The 15,292-nt window shown below is 54.7% G+C and overlaps 1 protein-coding gene and 1 long non-coding RNA gene across 2 annotated transcripts in view; one reads left to right on the top strand and one right to left on the bottom strand.

Moving 5' to 3' along the window:
* CMIP (c-Maf inducing protein) overlaps window positions 1-15,292 on the bottom strand; it is a 224,224-nt gene that overhangs the window by 149,546 nt on the left and 59,386 nt on the right. The window lies entirely within an intron of this gene.
* LOC309853676 lies at window positions 5,801-10,481 on the top strand. The gene is made up of 2 exons (XR_014305874.1): window positions 5,801-7,205; window positions 9,884-10,481. It is a non-coding gene; the product is annotated as an uncharacterized lncRNA (long non-coding RNA).

Consider the following 15,292-nt stretch of genomic DNA (forward strand, 5'->3'; position numbering starts at 1 on the left):
GAGAGATGCCCCACGGAAAACTGAGAGGCTGAGAAAAGACGATGCGGGTTCACAACATGGGATTTGAGAAAGGATGAACAATTTTTTTAATCTCAGAAATGAAACCCTTACCAAAAACTTGAAAAAAAGACACATACGCCAGTTAAAAGACAAAACACAAAGATTCTGAACAATGAGCAACAGAAGTGCGAACAGTTTACGAGCCCCTTGAGCGAGGGGAGTGGGTGAGATTTAAGGCAACAAAGCCTTACTGAGGGCGCCATGTGAGGTTCACGCTCCTTCAGAGAGTTCAGAGTTCACCACAATCGGGCATGTGTGGCCTCGCTTGTGTGGTCAAGAGGGAGCATTCCTGAAAGTCCTGGCCCAGAGACGCAGCCCGACCGCAGGCTGCCCAGGACGTGCCCGGGTGCAGGAAGACAGGGACGAGGCCCTGGCCCCAGCCTGGCGGAGACGTGGACCCACAGGGGGCGGCAGCAGAGCTGGGAGCAGGGCCCCCACGACTCCCCTCTCCTGCCCTGCCTGGAAAAAGGAAAAAGAAACTCCAGTGCCTGGGCTCTTCCTTCCCCGTGTGGGTATGCACACCGGGCACGGGCAGGGGTGGGGCAAAGAGGGGCGACCTGCTGCCTCCTCGGACCACAGTTTCTCTGCTTCGCTGTGCCCTGAGCAGACTCAGTCCCTGCTCACGTGCTGCGGGACGATCCGAGGCCCCTGAATGGCAGGCGAGGCACGTACCAATCATGGCAGCAGTACCAGGAGCTCTCGCTCAGTGCGTACCGACCAGCTCGTGAGGGCTACCGTCTTGTCATTCATTCTCTGAGGAGCAGAGCCCTCCAAAGCTAAGCCTGCTCCCTTACTCACCCGGGAAGCTCACTCAGCGCAGAGAGAGCAAGTACAGGGACCAGGCCCCGTTCCAAGTGCTGGGGAGAGCAGGAGCCGCAGCCCAGGAAACAGAGACCCCTGCCTTCCTAACAGGAGAAGACAATAAACCAAAGAAATAAGACGTATATCATCTTTTGGATTCTGGTAAGTGCTGAGAAGAAAAATAAGGCAGAGGATGAGAAAATAAAATGCCAGGGGGAGGGGCACCATCGTTGGTACCATCGAGGCAAAGAAACCCTATTAGGGACTTTCGAGTACAGATGACACAGGAGCACAAAGCAGGCAGTGTAGACGTCTGGGCAGGGGGTCTGGACAGGGGGTCTGGCCAGGGCAAAGGCCTCCAGATGCACTGCAGGGCGTATCGTGTGCAATCTATGAGCTGAACTCCCAGGAGCCACGCGGCCTTTGCAGGTGGCCCAGGAGACGACACGGTGTGCCCAAGGTTGCACGGTTAATCATTGAGAGATCAGCCGGGCATCAACCACACTCTGGGAAAAGGGCACAGACTCACGCTGGCGCCATGCCTCTGTCCTTCGGGAGCTGGTAGAGAAAAGCGGGGGGCGGGTCCTTTTCTGCATGGCACCGAGTCCCCTCAGCTTCTCCTCCCACTTTCCTCTGGGCCCACAGAAGCTTCTCCTGACTCAGCCACAGGACAAGCTGAGTCCTGGCTGCAGGACCCATCTGAGGGCAGCCAGCCCCACCCCGGGGAGGTGCAGAAGGGCAGAGGTATCTGTAGGGTTTAAAAGGTTCTTAAACAGACTGGAGATAAGCCAGGTGATTTACCTGAGGAGCTCAATTTATTGACCTGGCAGGAAAGGTGGTTTAGGAAATTTTTCAACATTAGCGATGGTCAGTGTTCTTGAAGACAATGACACACATGCACTGACCTTCCGCACAAGTGCGTGCACGCACGCGTGCCACACACACACACACAAACACACACACACTAGTCTATCAAACACGCATCCCAGTGGGAATGGCTATGTTTGTTTTTCTCCGTCATCTGATTAAGAACTTGTTGGCAGCGAGCACAAAGACAAGCAGGGCAGGAAAGAGTCTCGGGTCTGAAGAAGCAGTGGAAAAGTCAGCTCGCACACAGATGAGCTCTGTGGCCTCGGGTGTCTGACTTCCTCGGCTATCCCCCACCTCAGTCTCCCGTCGGTCACATGGAGCTCACCCAGCTCCTGAGCAAACCACCGGTCACAGAGGCAGGGCCCCCGGCTCCGCAGCAGGCGGTCAGAGCTCCTGGGGATGGAAGCTGTGGGGCCGCCGTCTGGCTCCGGGGCTGTTTGCCGCACAGTCGCTTCATTTTGGAGGACAAACCAGACCCACGTAAGCAAATTTATGAGCCATTCCTAAATACAAATGGCAACAGAGTTGAGATAATCAACAACCTGCCCCAACGAGTCATTTGCAACAGAAATTAATGTTTCTTAGTCAATAATCTTTTTTCCCTCTTTTCTGGCTCCGACTGTGGTTTGAATCAGCCAGTCTGGGAAAAGCCACAATACACAGTTTGACCTCTTGAAATCAGTTAACTCGGGAAGCAAAGGGAATGATCTTGAACCCAGTGAACCCAGTTCTTGAAGCAAAGGTCAGACTGGATTACACTGATGACATGTGCAAAGGTCCCAGTCCAAGGAAGGTCACATTTCCAGGTCCTGGAGGTTAAGACTGAAACGAATCTTTTGGGGGGCGCAATTCGACCCCCGGCAGCAGCCATCCGAGACAGCATCAGAGCAAGCTAATGGCGGGGTGCTTGGGTGGCTCAGTCTGTTAAGCGACTGCCTTCCGCTCGGGTCATGATGTCTGGGATCAAGGCCCATTTCAGGCATCGAGGTCCCTCCTCCCCGGGAAGTCTGCTTCTCCTCCCTCTGCCCCCCTCCCCCTGGCTCATGCTCACATACTCTCTCTCTCAAATAAATAAACAGAATCTGGAAACAAACAAACAGACAGACAGAATGAGCCGATGGCCGCAGCAGAGAAGCAGCAGTGAGGGGGTGAGTGTGCTGGGTGCTAGCTTCCGCTTCTCCAGTGATCAACCCCGGGATGTCAGAAGAAAAACTGTTAAGGCAGAGGATGTAATGATCAAAGAAGATAATCTATGTAAGAGAGCCCGGCGCCGGCACTCCGTGGTGTCTGGAGGAGGCTTGAGGCTCCATCCGCAGCCCCAGTGACACAGAAGTGTCCGGAGGCGGAGAGAGGAGAGAGTGGGAGGGGGCGGGCCGGCGAGGCTCTGCTTCAGGGGAGGGAGGGGAGCTGAACGCGGAGCCGGCTTTGTGAGCTGGAGACAGGAGAGTCCGGGACTGGTCAGGACTGCGCGGCGGCGGAGGGCTGGAGGGCTGGCGGAGCCGCTGAGTCAGGCAGGCTGCGCGGAGGCCACAAAGGAGGAGTACTCCCAGCGAGAGAAATCTGTTTCAGGATTTGTACTTCAGGAAGGTACAGGTCACAGCGATACTCACTAAACACCCCACCTTCCCACCCAACAGACGGGAGGAATGAATAATGGGAAATCCATCAAGGGCTCGCAGGGATCCTCCCCCCACCCCCAGTGGGGCTCTCGTCACATCCTGTGTGCCTGGGAAGATCAGGAAACCCTAGTAAGAAGGTTCAAACGTTATAACCCACGGGGAGCTGGATGGGGACGGGAGAGGCTCCCTGAACCTAAACGAGATTAATGTTGCCCTGGACTGAATGGTAACGGCCACTTCCCTATGAAGAAAACCATTTTCTGGCTGCCTGACCGGAGGAGGAACTCTCTAAGAAGGTTTTCGGTTAAAGGTGACGTTCCAGCCAGCCCTGGCCCCAAGGTCTCACACACACACTCTGCCCTTAATCCCAACACTAGGACACAGGTTTTCAGAGGACCCCACATTCAACCCATGCCTTGGGCTCCCAGGGCTGCCATAAAAAACACACATTTATTCCTTTACAGCCCTGGAGGTCCGAAGTCCAAACTGGGTCTCACAGGGCCAAACCCGAGGTGTGGGTAGGGCTGTGCTCCATCGGGAGGCTCCAGCGGGGGATCTGTTTCCAGACCTTTTCCAGCTTCCTGAAGTGTCCTTATTCCTTGTGTTGTGGCCCCCGTTCAACTTCAAAGCACACGGCTCCTCCTCTCTGCACCAGTGCTCCCAAGTCCTTCTCTTCTGCGGACCCCTGTGACTACAAGGACCCCACACCTGGGTAACCCACAGCAACCCCCCATCTCAAGATGCGGAACTCAGAGCCACCTGCAGAGTCCCTCGTCCTATCCGGCCGTGAACTCACAGGTTCTGAAGACAAGGGTCCCAGATGTCTCTGGGGAGCCTTCCATCTGTCTGCCACACTAGGAAAGCCACTCTAGGGCTCCACAGCCACATGGGCCACACTCCTTGAAAGGCTGCATGTCCCCCCACTGCCCTGATCTGTCCTGCTGACCTCTCCAGAGCCCTCAGGGAAGCCAGGTACCCACTCCTCCCCACTAAATGTCCTTAAGAAGCCTCCTAATTAATGTGGCCTGGACACCCTCATTCCCCCCCTTACTTATCCCACAACACCCATCCGCTGTATGACGAGCATCCGTTTACGCATGTGTCTCTCCGAGAACGGGCATTTGGGAGGATCTCAGAGTCCAAGACCACAGTGCATTCGTGTGTGCCTGGCCCACGGCCTGACGTACAGTGAGTGCTCATTAAGGGTTGGGTGGATGCATGGATGGACGGCTGGATGAGCGGACGGACGGAAGGAAAGGAGAGGCACGGAGGGCCAGTGAGCGAGTGCCCGGCACAAGAGTTCAAGGGACATTAATATCCGTTGAGTAAAAGCAAAGACGGAGGGAGAGAGGGACGGACAAAGGCCACCACCCATGTCTGGAGAGCTCAGCTAGGCTGGGGCCGACAGACAGAAGCTCCAGACAGAAGCATCGTCTGCAGCAGATCAGAGAGGGGAGCCCTAGTGAGCAGTCACCAGGAGGGTTCTAAGAAGAGGGGTACCGTCAACCAGAGTTAGCAAAAAGTCAATGAGCTATTTTAATTTCCCACGCTGACTTAAAAGCACGTCTCTCGGAGAGCCAGCGGAGGTACGAGGCTGGGCCTCCTCCTGGCCTGAGCCCCACCTCCGTGTCCCGGCATCTCGATGCAAGAGCTCACCAGCTTCAAGGCAGCCCGACCTCCCACACGCTGGGGGATGTCCACATCCAGCTTTCTGAAACTTTATCCAGGACTCACCAGCACGGGGCCTGTGGTGGAGGCGGGAGCCACGGGGTCAGGCATTTGGGGCCAGCCTCGGAACTGTCTGAGTCCAGAGATGTGTCTTCACTCCTGGTGCCAATTTCCATCATTCTCCCTACAAATACCATTTTTCTATGAAGTTGTTACAAGAGTGTGAAACACGTTTTTTTCCCTAAAAATTATATCATTTTATTATTTATAATTTTGTTTGCAAGCCTAAAGAAAAGTCAAATAAAGCTATGATCCCACCAAAATGGCTAAATTTTTAAAAACTGAGAGTACCAGAGAGTAGCACGAATGTGAGGCAGCCGGAAATCCCATCTCGTGCTTCCAGGAGAGGAAGAAGGTACAACCACTTTGGAAAACCTCTGGCAGCATCAACAGAACCGGGGTGTGCACAAACTGTGATCACCAACTCACTCCCAATGATAAACCAGCAGAATTCCATGCACACGTTGCCAAGAGTACGCGAGAGGGCTCCGAGCAGTATTAATCATAGAAACCAAAGAATGGAGGCCATCGGGATGCCCACCATCAATGGAGAAGCACGTTCTTAAAACAGACTAGTACCCAGCCAGAAGAATACCTTCCAGTTATAAGCAAACTATGGGCGGATCTCACCAACGCAGTGTCGCACCAGAGAAGCTAGATAGGAAGGAATCCATGCTGTGAGCTAAAACTTAAGAAAAGCCAACCACAGCCACCCAGTGGTCAGGAAAGTTAGGTCGAGATGGGCCCGGGGGGGGGGGGGCCGAGGTGATGGTCTGGGTTGAAGGTTCATCCACAAGCTGTGAGGACTCACTGACCTCTTCGGATTGGTCGGGCACCCTGGTAAATAAGATGGTTGAAAGGCGCTCACAGGGGAACCCACCCACTCATCACCCAGATTCTACAGTGAACAGTTTACTCTTCTTGCTTTTTCAGATGTCTGTCCGTTCCCTAGGCCATCCAGCGGGCCTTACGGTTATTCTTGCTGATGAGAAGTGATATTCTAACATGCAAGCCATAAAGCCGAAGCGGCTTGAACCACTCACCCAGGCCTCCCCCAGCAAGGTCTTTGCCAAGCTGGGGTCACTCCAAACCTACCTTCCCCATCATGCGGCTCCCCAGCAGCCCCCACGCCTGCCCCACTCTGGGCCGACCAGCTGGAGGTGGAGATGTCCCTCGGTGGGCGAACACAAGGAGGCCCACTCTCCTTCGGGGCCCCGGAGGTCCGGCCACGTGTTTGAACCGCACCGCCACCCTGCGTGCTGCTCCCACCGGCTCCTGAAGAGCAAAGCTCAAAGCCCCAGGTGCTCAATCCCGGGAGTCCTGACAGACTCGAGACAGGTCCACGGCCATCCCAGAAACAGAGAAGACTCCAATAATTATGAGGTAGAATTTCTCTTACTTTGGGGGCCCGGTCTGAAAAGCATGGGAGACCCCAGACACTCGACCACCCCTTCAGAGAGACTCGGACTCTCCCTTGCAGAGCAGCCAGGAAGCAACGATGCAAGCCTGCCCTGGGGGCCAGTTCTGCCCTGTGGGTCTTCCAGGTACACGCCGAGGAGATGAGGGAGCCCATGTGCCCTTGTGCGTAGGGTCAGGATGGCATGGTTTTCTTGACCTTTTATGTGTCTTGGAGCCCTTGGGTGGTGGGGAACCGGGATCCTTTCTTAAAGCAAGCTTTTTTTTTTTTTTTTTTAAAGTAATGTCTCCACCCAACACGGGTCTCTGACTCAGAACCCTGAGAGAGAGAGTCGCATGCTCCACCATCTGAGCCAGCCAGGAGCCCCTAGAGTCAGCTTTTTAAATGCATAAAATAAATTCATAAGCTTGCAAAGGAAACTCATCACACTGAAATACAATTATCAAAATATTTCTTAAAATGTATGATAGGGCAAAAGACGACTTCTTTACTGCATTAAATAACAAGATCTACCGTAGGTGTGACAACTACCGTCACATTGGAAAGGTGACGAATGTGAAGATACTCAGAGATTCCCATAACAGCGGGAACAGGACATGAAAACAGACCCATGATCTCTGCTGGTGGCCGTGGCACAGGGGCTGCTGACAAGTACGGCTACAGCACCACGTACGGTCCTCACCAAAGGCAATGGGACATTCCAGGGACAGGTTAGTGACCATGAAGTACCATCTTTCCCATATCCAAGTTCCCAGATCCCCTGCATTCTACCCAGGGCCCTGGGGATGAGGACTCCTGGAAGTTAAGAGCTTTCCTTCCCTTTCCTTTGTTTAATTCCTAATGATCACATGCTCACTGCACCTGGGTACAGACCGGGACGAAGTGAGAGCAGGGATTCACAGAGATCCTGCCCCCCAGTGTGCACAGCAGCACTAATCACATCAGCTAGGAGGTGCAAACAACCCAAATGTCTTCCACCAGATGGACAGAGGAAAAAAACGTAGCGTGTGTACAAACACACACACACACACACACACACACACACAGAGGGATATTATTCAGACCTAGAAAGCACAGATCTTCTGGCGTGTGTTACGGTGGGAATGACCCTTGAGGATACCGTGCTACACGAAGCCAGCCAGCCACAAAAATACAGACACTCTACGATTCCACTTACAGAAAGTACCCCGAGGACCAGATTCCTAGGGACAGAAAGTACCCCGAGGACCAGATTCCTAGGGACAGAAGGGAGAAGGGCGGCTGCAGGGGCTCGGGGACGGGGAGCGTGAAGGCAGCACTGAACGGGGACAGCGCTCCGGCCGGGGAAGATGAGGAAGTTCTGGAGACGGCGGTGATGGGAGAAGGACAGTGGGAATGTCCTTAATGCCGCAGAACTCTACACTTAAAAACAGCCAGAGTGGTCAGCTTCATGTTAGGTACATGTGACCAACAGAAAATCAAATAATAACGGTCCCTGCGGAAGACAGAAGGGCTGTCACTGTTAAGAACGGCTTCCCCGTGGCCGGGGGCAGCCTCCTGGTCGCTCCACGCTGGGCCGGCCTGCCACATGGACCTGAGCTCGTGAGTGGCCGTGCCACCACGGGCAGGTCACTCCACCTCTCTGGCCTCAGTTTCCACCTCTGTAAAAGAGTGTGGTCACCTGCCCAGCACAGGGACAAGCATGTCCTCCCACCGGGCTAATTACCCCACGTCACAGTGGCCCTGTGACGACACCCCACAGATGACTCAGGTCATGGTGTCTGAAGTCACCCACCTGGCTGGGGCCAGCAGGCCAGGCCGCCAGAGGAACCCACGTCGGGTGCGTGCATGTGCCTGTCCTCGTGGACAGTCTGTCCCACTATGCCACGGGCCCCAGTGTGGCAGCCCCAGATACGGGACACCACGCGCTGCCCCGTCCCCAGAGCCGGGCAGCTGCAGGCTCCGCACATGCTGCTGACAAGTGGAAGGACCACGCTCGGTCTGAGCCCCAAAAGGTCTCCCCTTACAAGCAAGGGATGGTGGCACAGACAGGCCCGGCGCTGCAGGTCTCCACATGGATGGTGGGACACCCCTGGCACGTCACAGGTCGGTGTTCTCTGTGGGTCGGGGACGGGGCCGGGGCCGGAGGGAGCCACAGCTGATGGGAAAAGAACCCGCCCCGGTGGACAGGCACCCGCACACGGTCACAGGTGTGAACACACACTTATACACACACACACTCATACACACACACACACACACTCACACACTCACACACACCCCTTGCGAAAACACAGGTGACTCAGGAACCGGGAGCGGTGAGTTCCTGCCAGCGTGCGAGGGGTTCACTTTTGGTTCAAGAGGCCCGCTCCCGTCCCCGCTCCCGGGGCGAAGAGGCGGCGGCTGAGCACAAGCTCAGGGTGACTCGACAGGGACATGGGGTGCTCGGCCTCGCCAGGCGCGGAGGGCGGTGGGGGAAACGGGCACCGACCACGCTCCCCAAACAACAATGCTGTCGGCGTGTTTCCTTTTCAGACGGCATTCTAGGCCATGGTGCCCTCTGCGGAGAGGAGGGGTTGGCAGTGACCTAAATCAGGCAAACACGGCTGGGCTGGGTGACTCGGGAACCTGGTTCGACAGACTGGATTAGTCAGCTGCTTGGCGGGGGACCAGGCAGGCCCAAGGCGCCTGCGGGGACGCCCTGCCTTTGGAGCCCCACCAACATGGGGATGCGGTGGGGGGGGGGGGGGGTTACAGAGCCTCCTGTGCAGCCGAGCAACCGCGGGCTCCGGGGGCCCCGCCTGTGTACAAGACAGGGTGAACCTGCCCCCGACGGCGGCTGCGCAGAGTGGGGGACAAGAGGGTAGACGCTGCAGCGGTGAGGAGAGCGGGCCGGGCCCGCACAAATGAACAGAGCAGAGCTCCGACACAGAGACCAGCAACGCCCAGCAGCCAGGCTGTAAGCACAGTTTAAAAACACACTCGAAGCAATGCCACACACTGTTTATGGTACACGTGTGTGCGCGAGTGTGTGTGTGTGTGTGAGTGTATGTGTGTGAAAGTGTTTAAATCTAATGGAAAGATCCACATCAAATTTATGATGACGGGAACCCAGAGGCAGGTGGTGAACTGGAGGCGAATGTCAAGGCAATCACAACTTCTCTGGTAAGAGTTTATTCCTTTACTTAAAAAGGACAAAGCAAAGAGAATAAACTACTGACAGTCGTCCATTCTGGGTGGTAGAAATGGTTTTTTGGTATTAGTCTTTCTTGCTTTCTATTTGTGTTTCCTGACCTGGAAGTCACTTTGACATCTGTCAGGTAACAAATTCTATTGGTGATTGGGGGGGGGGGGCACATATATCCTAAATTGTGCATTTTTTTAATTCTCAAAATTTGAATTCAAAAAGGAAAAGTGTCTCGGGCCTGCGGTACGTGCTCCAAGTCGTCACTAAATGGAGTTCCTCCCCCCAGAGAATCCGGAGTCCCGGTGCCACACGCCTCTGCTAGAAGGCGCCCCTCCACCTCTGCCTGTATGCTGCGGGGCGGGCTACCGACCTGCTCCCCTCGGACAGGCCCTTGAGGAGGCCTGGTGTCCTGGAGGGGAAGCCCCAGCACTAACTGTCCGGAGAACCAGCCTTCCCTACTGTGTCCATCCAGGCAGAGCCCCCCCTCCCCCCGCATCTGGCTCTGCCGGCAGGGTCCAATCCACCAATCACACGCCAGGAAACCCAGTGACATCACTGATCACCAATCGGAGCCCCGGACCCACAGGAGTGAATGGTGTTGCCGCACTAGGTTGACAGGATTTCAGCAAGAGGCAGAGACACTTGACATTTCTGCTCTCCTGGGAAGCCTTATCAAGTGTAAATGTTGGGCGTTGCCCAACACTGACTCCCACCAGCAGCCCCCAGGTCCACCCACACTCGGCTCCTAAATGTCAGATTCACTCTTCAATTGTTAAACGGTGCCCCTCGAATCCTGCTTACACACTTTCCCTCCCTCGTTTTCTAGATAAAAAAGAAATATTCTGCATGCTACATCTCGCTGTATCACATACCCTCCTCTCTAGGGGAAATTCTGTCAGATTTGGAATGCCAGGAAGTAAAGGAAACATTCAGGAGACTTTTTTCCTCCCTCTGATCTCATCAACCCCCAAATGAAGAAAAACGTCACATGCTCGAAAATCAAAGTGGCCCCCCAAACTGTGACCATTCTTAGAATGTGAATGCAAGGTATGACAAGAGTTTTAAACACGGCTTGGTTTCTCTCGGGAGTCCAGCGTCCCATACCCTCCTGCCAACAAAGCTGGCCTGGATGGGACTGGAGTTCCCTCCAAGGGAGCCAGGGAGAAGGGATTTTTGGAGAAGCCCCCACAGACCCTGATGCTGGATTCAGTCCCCTGCCTGGCTGACGTGCCCCTGGAGACACTCAGACCCCTCATTTTCGGGAAGCAGAAGGAGAAATGCCCCGGCACAGCCCTGTCCTTCCCAGAAGCAGCAGCGGCATTTCGGGGAGGCAGCAACCTCAGCAGTCACTGTGGGTTTACGGAGCGCAGCGACCGTGGGGGCAGCTCGTCTTGTGCTGTTCAGGGGGCGGTGAACGTGGAGCCACCAGATAACTGAAACCTCTGCTGCCTTCCTGCTGCTGCCGACCATCACCATAGGAACCACATCCTGCTGCTACCATGGCAACCGCACAGTACCATCCGCTCAGTAAGCAATGATGCAGAGGCCACTCAGGAAGGCTTGCTGCAAGGCCATGGGGCTGAGGGGGTCCTGCGGTCCACAGCCATGGGGCCTAGGAGTGATGGAGAGAACCCTTCTGAAGCAACTGGCTTTTTGGTTTAAAAGCCCACCTCTTGCTTATCAAGAATTCATTTACCCCAAATTAAATACTTTCAAAAGTACATTCCGTCCTTGGGATGCAAACATTTCCAGGGCCAAACACATCAGGTAACAGCCCCATGGGCACCTATTTGTACGAACGGCCACGGCTCCAGTGGAGACGGCGGACTGTAAGGGCTCGCAGAGTGAAACCAAAAGCTCACGGCGGCAGTCCCTAGGGCACACCAGGTCCTGGGGTAAGGCCCTTCCAGAAGAGGCATCAGATCCCATCCTCATGACCCTATTCATAAATCCCTTTCCCTACTTCCTACCCACACCTTACAGAGGAAGGAGGCTCAGAGAGGTTAAGTGAGCTACCCAACATCAACACAGCACACTGGGCAGAGCTGTCTGAGTCGCTAATGCACAGGCCTGAGAAATTCTGGTCACCTTTATTTCCCCCAGGTCGCTGTTCATGAGTCAGGCCCTAAGTATCAATAATAGCTAATGTTAATTTTCAAGAAGCAGTATTTTAAGTAAACATTAACAGCTCCTCCACAGAGATCGCTTGCTCTGTGCCAGGCAGGGCACTAGACAGCTTACACGGAGTGTCTTATCAGGATCTCACAGAGTCAATGAGGTGGACGCTGGTACAGATGAGAGAGCTGAGGCGCAGAGAGGTGAAGTAATTTGTCTAAGGGCACACAGCAGGCGAGACGCAGACCCGGGGCTCACGCCTGGCCAACCGGACTCCAGGGCCTGGGCTCTCAGTCACGGGCTACACCGCTTCCTAACAACATGGCCAGCGGAGACACAGCGTTAGAGCCACGGGCGCAAGGTGTGTTTGGACTCCACGAAGCACACACACATTTGCTCCCCAAAACGGTCTGGGACACGCCTGTCAGCACATGACACATGTGAAATGATGCTGCTTGGTCCTCCGGGAGCAGCTGCGGCAGCACCCGTGGCCGCACCCCTGCAGGGCAGCTCCCCATGGCCCCCAACCCGAATGTGGAATAATGACCCTCTTCAGTGCAGACGGGGCCTTCTGGGGAGTCACGATTTCGGTGTTCCCCTGCATCCCACGGCGGGAACTTCAGAATCCACATCCCACCCACTACAGCCCAGGAGGACGGGAAGCCCTCCGACACGGAGGACCCGTGGGGAGGACACAAGCATGTGTCCAGCATGTCCCGGCCCCTCATGAAGGCATTTTCTTTTTTTTTTTCTTTTTTTTTTTTTTTTTAAGATTTTTTTTATTTGACAGACGGAGATCACAGAGAAGCAGGCAGAGAGAGAAGAGAAGCAGGCTCCCTGCTGAGCAGAGAGCCTGATGTGGGGCTCGATCCCAGGACCCTGGGATCATGACCTGAGCTGAAGGCAGAGGCTTTAACCCACTGAGCCACCCAAGTGCCCCATGAAGGCATTTTCATGGTGCACAGATACACAGAGCCACATGAAACCTTCAATGTCTAGGTGGTCAGGCTCTGGCAACCACATACGGTTTATTCTAACGTCTGTGCCTTGAAACCGAGACTCAGAGAGACTCAGCGACAGCCGGAGTCACGGACACGGGAAGCAGGAGGCACAGGACTAGAGCCAGCTCTGTGTGTTTTCAAAGTCCTTCCCCTCCACCATGCAACGCTGTTTCCCCACCTGCCCTGGGGGCCGGGAAGCCCAGCAAGGGCGCCACAGAGTGGGAAAACAGACCAGAGAAACTGCTTCCTGTGCCTGGTGCGCTGAGGGGGTCCGGGGGCTAGGCTAGGCCTTTCTCTGGGGCCCCAGCTCTGCTCTCAGAGAAGCAGGTCTGCTGTGGTCATAAGATCGGTAATCGCAGGGGTTTTGTTTTATATTTTTTAATCAATACCAACAGGCACAGAACACAGGAAGCAGGTAGACCGTGGCTTTGAGCTCAGCTGGCTAGCACGTACTGCACGGGGCTAGTCGAGAAATAAACAGCCGCGCGAGTCTGGAGCCCAGCTCCACACCTGGTTCCCACACGGTGCGCGGCGTCTGTTACTCTCCTCGTCCACGGCCCGTCCCTGGACCTTCACCAAGCTGGAGGGTGCAGCCAGCCCGGTCACTTCGGCGGCTCCAGTGGACAGTCTCTCCATGCCTGTCCCTCCTCCTTTCCCAGACAGGTCCAGGCACTTCCTGTATCCCATGTACCATGATAAGGCCACTGTTTCCATTCACGGCCCCAACACCTCTCTTCGTTTCCCAACTCCGCGGCGTCAACGAGCCCAGAGGACAGCCAGCAGGCCGGGCGAGCTGACCCCTTAGCAGATGGCAGGTCAGCTTCCAAACTGTGATGAATTCTCTGTGCTCAGCGATCTTTTGACCAAAGAAAGAGCCAAATAGGAAACGGAGGGATGAGATCATCCATAGGCTTTAGTCATGGGGGGGTCTCGAAGGGGGCTTGGGCGACGGACTGGAGCCTTAGAAAGAGCGATGAGACCTCTAGGCACACTACCCACTTCCTCCAGCACCCCAGCATGTGCACGTGTGCGCACACACACACACTCACGCACCCGCACCCCTGCACACACACGCGTGCGCACAAGGAGTCAAGGTGGAGTTGGGAGGGTGATGCTCCAAGATACCCTTGTCATGGACTTTGCCCGTGAAGAAATTCCACAAACTACTGGTGTCCAATTTCCTAGAAAATCCAAGAACCATAAAAGGTTCCCATTGTTGTGGCGGGAGGTCAACACTGAAATAGATGTTTCCAGCCACTGCCAACTTTGTGCCACGGCTGAATCTTCCAAGTCTCCAGGAAATATCTAACTCCAAAAACGGCACTCCCGAGGGGTGGGATCGTTTCTGACATGTTCCCCAGGGAGTCACTGCTGCTCTTTTGAGAGATGCTTTCCAGCCTCCCTGGCGTCTCGAGGGGAGATTTCTAGGATATGCTGGCTTAAACACGGGGCCGGGGAAGGGGCACTCTTTCCCTTGAGAGCCCATTACTTATTTCACAGTTATGCAGCTGACACACGAATACGGTGTTGTCATAAAAATCTGAACAATACAGAAACATGAAGAGCAGGGGCGCCTGGGTGTTCAGATGGTTAAGCTTTAGGCTCAGGTCACGATCCCAGGGTCCTGGGTTCAAGACCCAAGTCGGGCTCCTGCTCTCTCTCTTCCTCTGCTTCTCCCCCACTGCTCCTGCTGATTCTCTCTCTCAAATGAGTAGATAAAATCTTTTCAAAAAAGAAAAGAAATATGAAGGGCAAAAAGCAGCACCTAGATTTAATCACTCACCGTCCCCAGAAATAATCCGTTTTGTCAATTTGGGGTGTGTTCTTGGAGTCATTTTTCTAGGGCTTTATGTCCATGTTAAAAAAAAAAAAAAAAAACTTTGTGTTTTATGCTTCTGTGTAACAATGTGTCTTAAATGTCTTTTCACAGCAACGCCTTTATGGTCTCTTTACGTTTTCACCGTTGCGTCGTATTCCACAAATTAACCTAGTCCATCCCTGATGAACCTGGAGGCCATCTCCAGCTTTCCATTCCGCTTCCTTACACATCCTTGGGCTTATCTCTAGGTGGCTGAAAGAGAATTTCTTTAAGACAGACATCTAGGTGCTCTGGTCTTTCTCACTAGGCTCCTGGACCCAGCAGTGCACAGCCAGACCAGGTCTCAGTTTCAGGGAGCCACGAGCCCAGAATGCCCAGCCACTGGGGAGTCACCTAGGCTGGGGAGGCAGGGTCAGCCTCCTCTTGTGGGAACATGGAGCTGGGTCCTACATGGTGCTGGCCGAGACAGAGGAACAGATGTTGGAGTGTCCCAGGAGGAGCACTGGGTAGAGAGTTCAAGCCCCATGGGAGCACTCGCTGCAAACAGCAGGCAGTAAGCCCGGGTGCATGACTCAGGGAAAGAAAGCTGGGTAGTATAACTGAGAGCCTACGGAAGGCTGGTGGGGAGCAAGCAGCAGACTCAATGCAGAGGAGAAGCCACGATTTGATGTGTCGGTACACCAGCCCTCGGGGGCA

Source organism: Mustela nivalis, assembly GCF_964662115.1.
Source record: "Mustela nivalis genome assembly, chromosome: 18".
Taxonomy (NCBI): domain Eukaryota; kingdom Metazoa; phylum Chordata; class Mammalia; order Carnivora; family Mustelidae; genus Mustela; species Mustela nivalis.